Source organism: Silene latifolia, chromosome 11, assembly GCF_048544455.1.
Source record: "Silene latifolia isolate original U9 population chromosome 11, ASM4854445v1, whole genome shotgun sequence".
NCBI classification, from domain to species: domain Eukaryota; kingdom Viridiplantae; phylum Streptophyta; class Magnoliopsida; order Caryophyllales; family Caryophyllaceae; genus Silene; species Silene latifolia.
In genome coordinates, this window is record NC_133536.1 from 108,655,096 (window position 1) to 108,663,319 (window position 8,224).

The 8,224-nt window shown below is 39.4% G+C and overlaps 1 non-coding gene across 1 annotated transcript; it reads right to left on the reverse strand.

The window, feature by feature from the left end:
- Positions 1 to 3,265: 3,265 nt before the first annotated feature.
- On the reverse strand, positions 3,266 to 3,372 carry LOC141616441 (small nucleolar RNA R71). Its single transcript, XR_012530789.1, has one exon. It is a non-coding gene; the product is annotated as a small nucleolar RNA R71 (small nucleolar RNA).
- Positions 3,373 to 8,224: the final 4,852 nt, after the last annotated feature.

Sequence of the window (8,224 nt, forward strand, 5' to 3'; positions counted from 1 at the left end):
ATTGACCAACGACCACATATGCTTAATTGTGAACACCAAATGGCTCCGATCAATTACGGAAGTAAGAATCGGTAATCATTCCCAATGAAAAATATGTGAAGGCAATTTTTGCTCCCACTCAACTTCATGTATAAACATGGTTTTTCGATAAATCGAGTGAAACCATTCTCTATTATCATATGAACTCAAAATAAGCTCCCACTAAACTTCATGTATGATTATGGTTCTTTTGAAAAATTCAAATGCAACCATTTTATATTATCACGTGAACGGGAAAAATGATTTTTACAATCTCTTAATGCTTTGCTTAAAACCACATATGGATCCCCTAAGATTACTTAGCATGTTAGAATTCACAGACTTAAACCTAAGATCAGTGTCACACACACATCCTCTTCTAAATACCTATTTAGAAAGCGATTTAACATCACTTGCCATGAAATGCGACAATTACTAACATGATTTGATAAGGTTAACATCACCATGTTCATCTATACTATTCTTTACTTGAAGGCTTTACTTCAAAGAGACCAATATCTTAAAGTAATTATTCTTAGCTTTGCGTATAGAATCTATCACGGATTGTAAAACCAAGACTTCTTTGCAACAAATTCCGATTTGGTTCACTAGCAACAATTTACTCAAATGATAATAGTTCTATTACTTTCTAAAAGCAACTCTATTTATAACATGTAAATGACTTTTTGAACATCTTCTCGTGTCATTATTCTACAAAACAAGTTTGTAGCGATTTTCTCCCACTCTATCTTTTTAGATATACACCTATTTTCCAAGAAGATAGCTTTAAGAGCTACAAACAATTTTGTTCTTTTTAATGCAAAAGAACATTAGGCACATGTTATCCTAGAGTTATCTATTAAGATATGTTACCATTTTAGAGACTAATACTTTCCATATCTTGTATGGAGTCTCGTTTTTGATTTATCTTGCGCATTTTCGCTTTAAATCACTCATGCTAATTGATGTGAACATTATTTGCGCACATTTAGTCCCCTACTTGAACCTATTTTACATATTATTATAGCGTCTCATAGCCATTTTGCCCGTCAAATGCTTCCTATTTTGCTTTCCTATTGCTCTGTGTTTGATTTGTAGGAAAGGAGACAATTAGGCCGAAAATTCCCGTCTCTTGAGCCTATTCGGAAGGACATTGACGATCTTGGTTGAACGGAAGGGGAAGAACTAAAGACCAACATTGCAAGAATAAGAAGTTTGCTAAGGGAAGGATTCTGAAGAGGAATCCGAGCGTCCAAGAGCCTAAGACGCTCGTCCAAGAAGCCTGCAATCCGAGCGTCCCAAGCTTTCAGCCGCTCGTCCCTCCATGTTGCAATCCCAGCGTCCTACTTTCTGGACGAGCGGATCGTGGCGTCCTCAGCAAAGATGCCCATCTTTCCGAAATACTTGCGATTCCCTGCCTAGATCTTAGAATTGTTAATTACTAGTTTAGCCTTAGTTAACCTAATGAGGTACTACTATAAATACCCCATTTTGATGATAATCAAAGGGGGCTTCCACATTAGAAAATCCTCTTAGAATAGATTAGGAGTAGATTAGAATAGATTAATCTAAATCTTTCCATAAAATTACACATTAATCTCTCCTCAACTATTGTTCAAGTTTATTACTTTTGGGTAATTGAAGATTATTGGGTTATTATTGAAGGATTGACAACCCTTCATCAATCAATCAAGTTCTCTTCTTTTATTATTTGCTTTATTATTTGGATCATCTCAAGTTTGGTATAATTCCTTTACTCTTTACTCTTTATTGTTTATTTCCTTAAGCTTTTATCATGTTTATACTTGTTATAATGATTGACACCATTAATGACATGTTTCCCATGATAATGAGTAGTCCTTTAGCTAGGATTGGTGGGTAATTAAGGGAGAAAAACATGGGAAATAATCATCCTTAATTTAATATGTTTCCATGATTAAGATTTCGTGCTTGTTGTAATGTCAACCTATGCACATGTTATGTTAGATGAAATGCTAAGCCTATGAATCCTTGCATTTACAATCATCTCTTATCTATTCAACTTGATTTGTAAGATATAAACCAACTCGAGTCTTGTTAGACCATGCATAGAAGTGATTAGGAGGAAAGTAAGTCGACTTGTAGGTGTTGTACAATCTAATCGATTCGGCTCCGGGACCCAACTCTTCTAAGAACCGTAAGACATAAACCAACTCGGTTCCTTTACAACATTAATTTCTTGCAACTTTGAGAACATGTTTGTATGGTCAACACCCATGAATCCCTTGTGAACCCATGATATCCTAGCACTTTTAATCATTTGTTTACATCCCCCCTTTTATTGCTTGTTTTACTTTATTGCTTTTATTAGTCTAGAACACAACTACAAACCCAAATCAATTGTGACACTAGCATAAATTGAGATAGATAGACTTTGAACCCAAAGCACACCGTCCCATGGATCGACCTCGACTTACCGCTAACTAGTTGTTTGTCGAGTATTATAAATGTGTTTGATTGGATGTGTGACGACCAACTCTTGTCCGACCAAAAATGGCGCCGTTGCCGGGGACGGTGTTAACTTGATTTGATTTTCTTAGATTGTTATTAGTTGTGTCTTTCTTTGCCTTAGGGAAGTAAAACTCCTCAAGGTTTGTTCTAATTGTTTTCAAGTTATTTGATATTTTGCATGTCTAGAAGATCACAAGGTAACTTGTTACCCATTGATCACGAAATTGAAAGGACTTTGACAAACAATAGAAGACTTGCTAGAGGTACTTTGAGAGGTATTGGTGAGGTTGTAGATATTCAACCAAATACTATTGAGTTCATCAACCCTTTTGCAAGAGAAGGTGAGGAGAACCCAACACAAAATCCAACACAAAATCAACCCACAATGCCTAAATTCTCATCACATTCCATACCAACCGAGGAGAACCTACCCAATGGTACTCCCACACCACAACACTTAACCGGAAATTTCATTGCAAAATCCGCATTTATCCAATTAGTCGAAAGAAGCCAATTTGGGGGGATGCCTAGTGAAGACCCTCACTCTCACATGGAGACTTTTTGTGACTATTGTGATGCGATTTCACAAACCGGTGTGACTCAAGACCAAATTCGATGGGTCTTATTCCCTTTTTCTCTAATCGGCACCGCAAAACATTGGTTGAAGAGCCTTGATAAGGCTACTATTGGAATTGACTCTTGGAAGAAGTTGGCTCTAGCTTTCTACAAAAAATTCTACCCTCCGGAAAAGACTAACATGCTAAGAGCTCAAATTACGGGTTTTAAGCAAAGGGATGAAGAATCTTTGTATGAAGCTTGGGAGCGGTTCAAAGGAACTTGTCGCTCATGTCCTCATCATGGACTTAGCGAGTGGTTCTTGGTACAACAATTTTGGAATGGTCTTTATGAAGACTCAAGAAACATTCTCAACGTGGGATCAAATGGTATGTTCACCGAAGTTGACGATAATCAAACTTGGAACAAGATTGAGGAAAAGGCGGTCCATAATTCACAATATAGTAGACCTCGCAAGGCTACTAGAGGAGGAAAGCATGAAGTGGACTCTATTACTCAATTGGGTGCTCAACTTAGTGCTCATATTGATACTATTAACTTGAAGTTTGAAAAGGCTATGGCTAAACTTGAAGAAGCCTCAAAATCACTAAAGCATCATGTTAATGCCATGGTAGCATCTTCAACAATCCCAAGTGGGATATGTGAGAATTGTGGAACTTTGGGACATGACCAAAGTGAATGTAGGGGAACTAATGAACAAGTAAATGCTTTTCAAGCATACAAGAGTGGTACCCCTTATTCCAATTATTACAATGAAAACACCAAATTCCACCCAAATCTCTCATACAAAAGCCAAAATGTTCAAAACCCTCAACAAACATACACCCCACCTCCCATGAGAAACCAAAATCAAAGACCCTTTTTCAACCAAAACCAAGGTTATCAAAATCAAACTCCATACAATCAACAAAATGACCAAGGTTTTGATGTTCAAAAAGCGGTCCTCCAAATGCAAAAGAATCAACAAGAATTTTTCACTCAAATGAAAAAAGATAGCCAAGCAAAGGACATCACCATCAACAACATCCTAGCCCACACAAAAATGTTGGAAACTCAATTGACCCAACTAGCATCTTCAAACTCTCAAAGACAAAAGGGGCAATTACCACCTCAAGGTAATCCCCCAAGACATGAAACGGTTAGTGCCATTCACTTGAGGAGTGGTACGAGATATGAAGGACCAAAGAAGCAAGTTGAGGATGAATTTGTGGAAGCTAGTGACAAAGAAGAAGTTGTGCAAAACTCTAAGGAAGGAGAACCAACAAAAGAAGAAGTTTCAAAGAAAAGTCAAGAAAAGGCCAAGGAGAAAGAGCCCATCATGATTAGACTTCCATTCCCAAGTCGTCAAGCTAAGCCTAAGTTTGATGACCAACTTGGAAAATTTATGGAAATTGTGAAGAATTTGGAAGTCTCGATTCCTTTTACGGAATTAATCAATCATGTGCCGGCCTATGCAAAGAACATGAAGGACATCCTTACGAAAAAGAAGTCGATCCGGAAGCATGAAACTATCGCCTTCACTAAGGTGAGTAGTGCAATCCTTCAAGGGAGTTCACCTCCGAAACTTAAAGACCCGGGAAGCTTCTCAATACCGTGTACCATTGGCGACACCACGATAAACAAGGCTTTGTGTGATCTAGGAGCAAGCGTGAGTGTTATGCCGTATTCGGTTAGTAAAAGGCTAGGGATGGGAGAGCTTAAATGTACCAACATGACACTCCAAATGGCCGATAGATCGACGAAGACACCATTAGGGATATGGGAAGATGTTCCCGTGAGAATCGGCAAATTCTTCATCCCGGTGGACTTTGTCATCGTTGACATGGAAGAAGACTCCAATATTCCGATCATCCTCGGTAGACCTTTCTTGCACACCGCGGGTGCGGTGATAGATGTGAAGCATGAAGAGCTTACTCTAGAAGTAGGAGACGAGACCATAACTTTCAATCTTAACAAGACCATGAGAGCTCCCCGTTTGCATGAACCATGCTTCATGGTTGATCACTATAGCCGGAAGGATGATAGGAAGAAGTCGGAATTCCAATGGAAAAAGTTGATGATGCTCCATCAAAAGAGCAAGGAAATAGCAACAAAGAGAGCTTGAAAAGCTCACCCAAATCCAACAATGAAGAGGATGGCCTCATTGGCCAAAACAAGAAAGGAGGAGAGTTGTCTCTATCAACTCAAGAAATTTTTAATGATCAAGTAGACGAAGTTTGCGGTCTTTGGGATGATGAGTTCGAAGGGATATTCAATCCCTACATTGGTAATGCTATGAACCAAGACCATCATGGAGAACAACAAGTGCAAAGATCTATTGAGGATCTTTATCATGATAATGAACAAGCTTTCGACTACTTCTTCAAGGTGTTGAGTAACATCAACAACACCTTGAACATGTCCCCTTGACATCTCACATTGGATGAGAGTTTGGTGGAGTCCTCCCTAAACCACCATTTGTAAATAATTCTAACTCCCTAACTTGCATTTCAATTTTTACATTGCATTTTTGTCATTTTTGGATTTATATTTTTGTGCCTTGATCAAGATATTCATCATTTTGAGAGAAGTGAGGGAGGGACTCATGATTTTATTGATGTGTAGTGCTTTGTATTAGTGTGGGGATAGGAATTGCCTAGGCTATTCATGCCTTCGTAGTGCCCCTACAATGAAGAACACGAGAATTGAAGAATGAAAATGTTACGGGTTATGCAGTACCCACGGATGGACCTGAATCCGTAAGGATAAGGAGGAATCCGAGCGGCCAAAAGGAGAATCCGCTCGTCCTGAAGAATCCGAGCGTCCTATGTCACCAGACGCCCGTCTGGCAGAGCTGTAGAATTCAAAAAAATGGTCTGTCACAGAATCCGAGCGTCCCAATTGAGAATCCGCTCGTCTGATTCTGGACGCTCGTCTTACCAAGAAGACGCCCGTCTTTCTGCTGTTGAATTTTAAAGAATCACCCTGTAACAGAATCCGAGCGTCCGTGCAGGAAGACGCTCGTCTCAAATTGAAGAATCCGCTCGTCTTTGCTGAAAGACGCTCGTCTTGTGGCGTCATTTCCTGAAGCAAAATACGAAGAATCCGAGTGTCCCAGACCTTAGTCCGCTCGTCCCCTGCTGTTGTTTCAAATATAACGGGTCTCTTAAACCCTTATTCCCTCATTCATTTTCATTTCTTCTACATTCAAACACTACCCACTACCCAAAAACCCTCATCCTCTACATCAACAAAACCAAATTTCCTCAACCAAATTAAACAAAATCAAATCCAAACTTCCTCACAACAAGAATTAATCACTCCTTTTGCAACAACAATTGATTCTAACACCAAAATCTTCAACCTTTGAGTCTATTTTTAAGATACAAAGCAATATTCTTTCATCTTAAATCGATTTGGGCATAACTAAAAATTGAAGATTTCAATCTTTCTTTGGTGTAATCAACAATGGCAAGAACTAAAGGAGGTAACAAGGCACCCCCAAAGAAGACACTTTCAAAAAGGCAACAAACTCTTCAAGCAAAACAATTGTCAAAGGCATTGGTTGTCCATGAGGCAAGGTTGGAAGTTCAACAAGGTCCCCCTATGGAAGCTACAACATCAATAACTCCGGTCATTGAGCAATTATCTAATTATCCGGAGGTAATCTTCACTTCCGACTCTCATAGGGATAAATTTGTTCTCTTTGCTAAGAAGACCATTATGCCTACAAAATTTATTTGTGAAGATGCCTTGACAAAGTTGGGTGTTCTTGAACAAACCAAAACCTTCTTTGAGGCTATGGGATTGGGTAAATTGTTTACCATGAAAGAATTGATATACCCCTCCCTCACCTTGGAATTTTTGAGTTCCTTGAAAGTCACAAGGGTAGAGACTAGAACCAACATCGAGTTTCGTCTTGCAAATGTTGATAGACGCATCCCTTTTGGTGAATTGAGTAAGATTTTAGGCCTTAGTGATACCCCGTACTATGAAAAGATCCCCGAAAAGTATGACCCCGCTCCTCTTTGGGAGGCAATTTCCGGAAAGAAATTTGTGCGCTTTCATGATTGTCGTGCTCTATTAGTCCACCATCCGGGCATTAGAGTGTGGCATAAGGTCATTGGGAATACTTTGATAGCAAGAAATGGCACTAATCATCTAACCAAGCTCGATTTTGTTCTTCTTCAGTCGGCCTTGAACATAGGAAGTGAATATACTAAGCCATATAATGCTCTAAGGCTTTTGGTTGAACGATGGCTTAATGTCGATTGTTGTAAAGAGGGCACCGCTTTCATTGTAAATGGAGGACTAGTTACCTATTTGGCCAAGCACTTTAACCCAAATTTCAACAAAGACAACACTTATGTGGCGGTTAAAGGAGGCCATCTCATTGATATGGACACCATGATTCACAAGTTTAAGTGGGTCAAGCATGCTCCTCTTGACACCAAATATGGGTGGCTAACCAATTAAGCTAGATCCTTCACCTTGCCTTCAAAGATTTGTCGATTGAGTGTTCACCGACCAAACTACCTTCTTCCACTCTCCGAGGAAACCGAGTATATTATTCGACAACAAAGAGGCGAGATTGACGAGCCCTCCTCCTCCATTGTCACACCACCCTACCCATTTAAGTATCACGAGTTCAAACCCAAGGATGTCGAGGTAGGAAATGATTACATGACTATACTCATGAGGGAAATGCACAAGCAAGCTTACAATGATAGAGTGGATGCTTACAAGGCCCAATATCCGCCCCTCCTACATCTAGCTAGGCAAGGACTTCTTGATCCATCATGTCCTTTGCCTAGTTGGGCGGATAGGGAAGTTTTCTTTCCTAACACCTCTAGTGGAGGAAGACCGGGTAGAGAGGAGAATGTTGATGATGAGGGTGTTGATAAATAAGGTGAACAAGAAGAGGTTCAAGAAAGTGTTCAAGAAGAAGAAGAAGAAGAAAGTGAGGAAGAGCAAGGAAGTGAAAGTGGGAGTGGAGATGATTCCACATCTATGGAGGAAGATGATGATAATGATGATATGATGGAGGATTAGCAAACCTTGGAGGCTCCTACATTCTTTCTGTTGGAGTGTCCCCGACAATAATGCGATCACAATTGTCGATCATGATGATCACATGTTTAAATCTCATTTTTAAGAATAC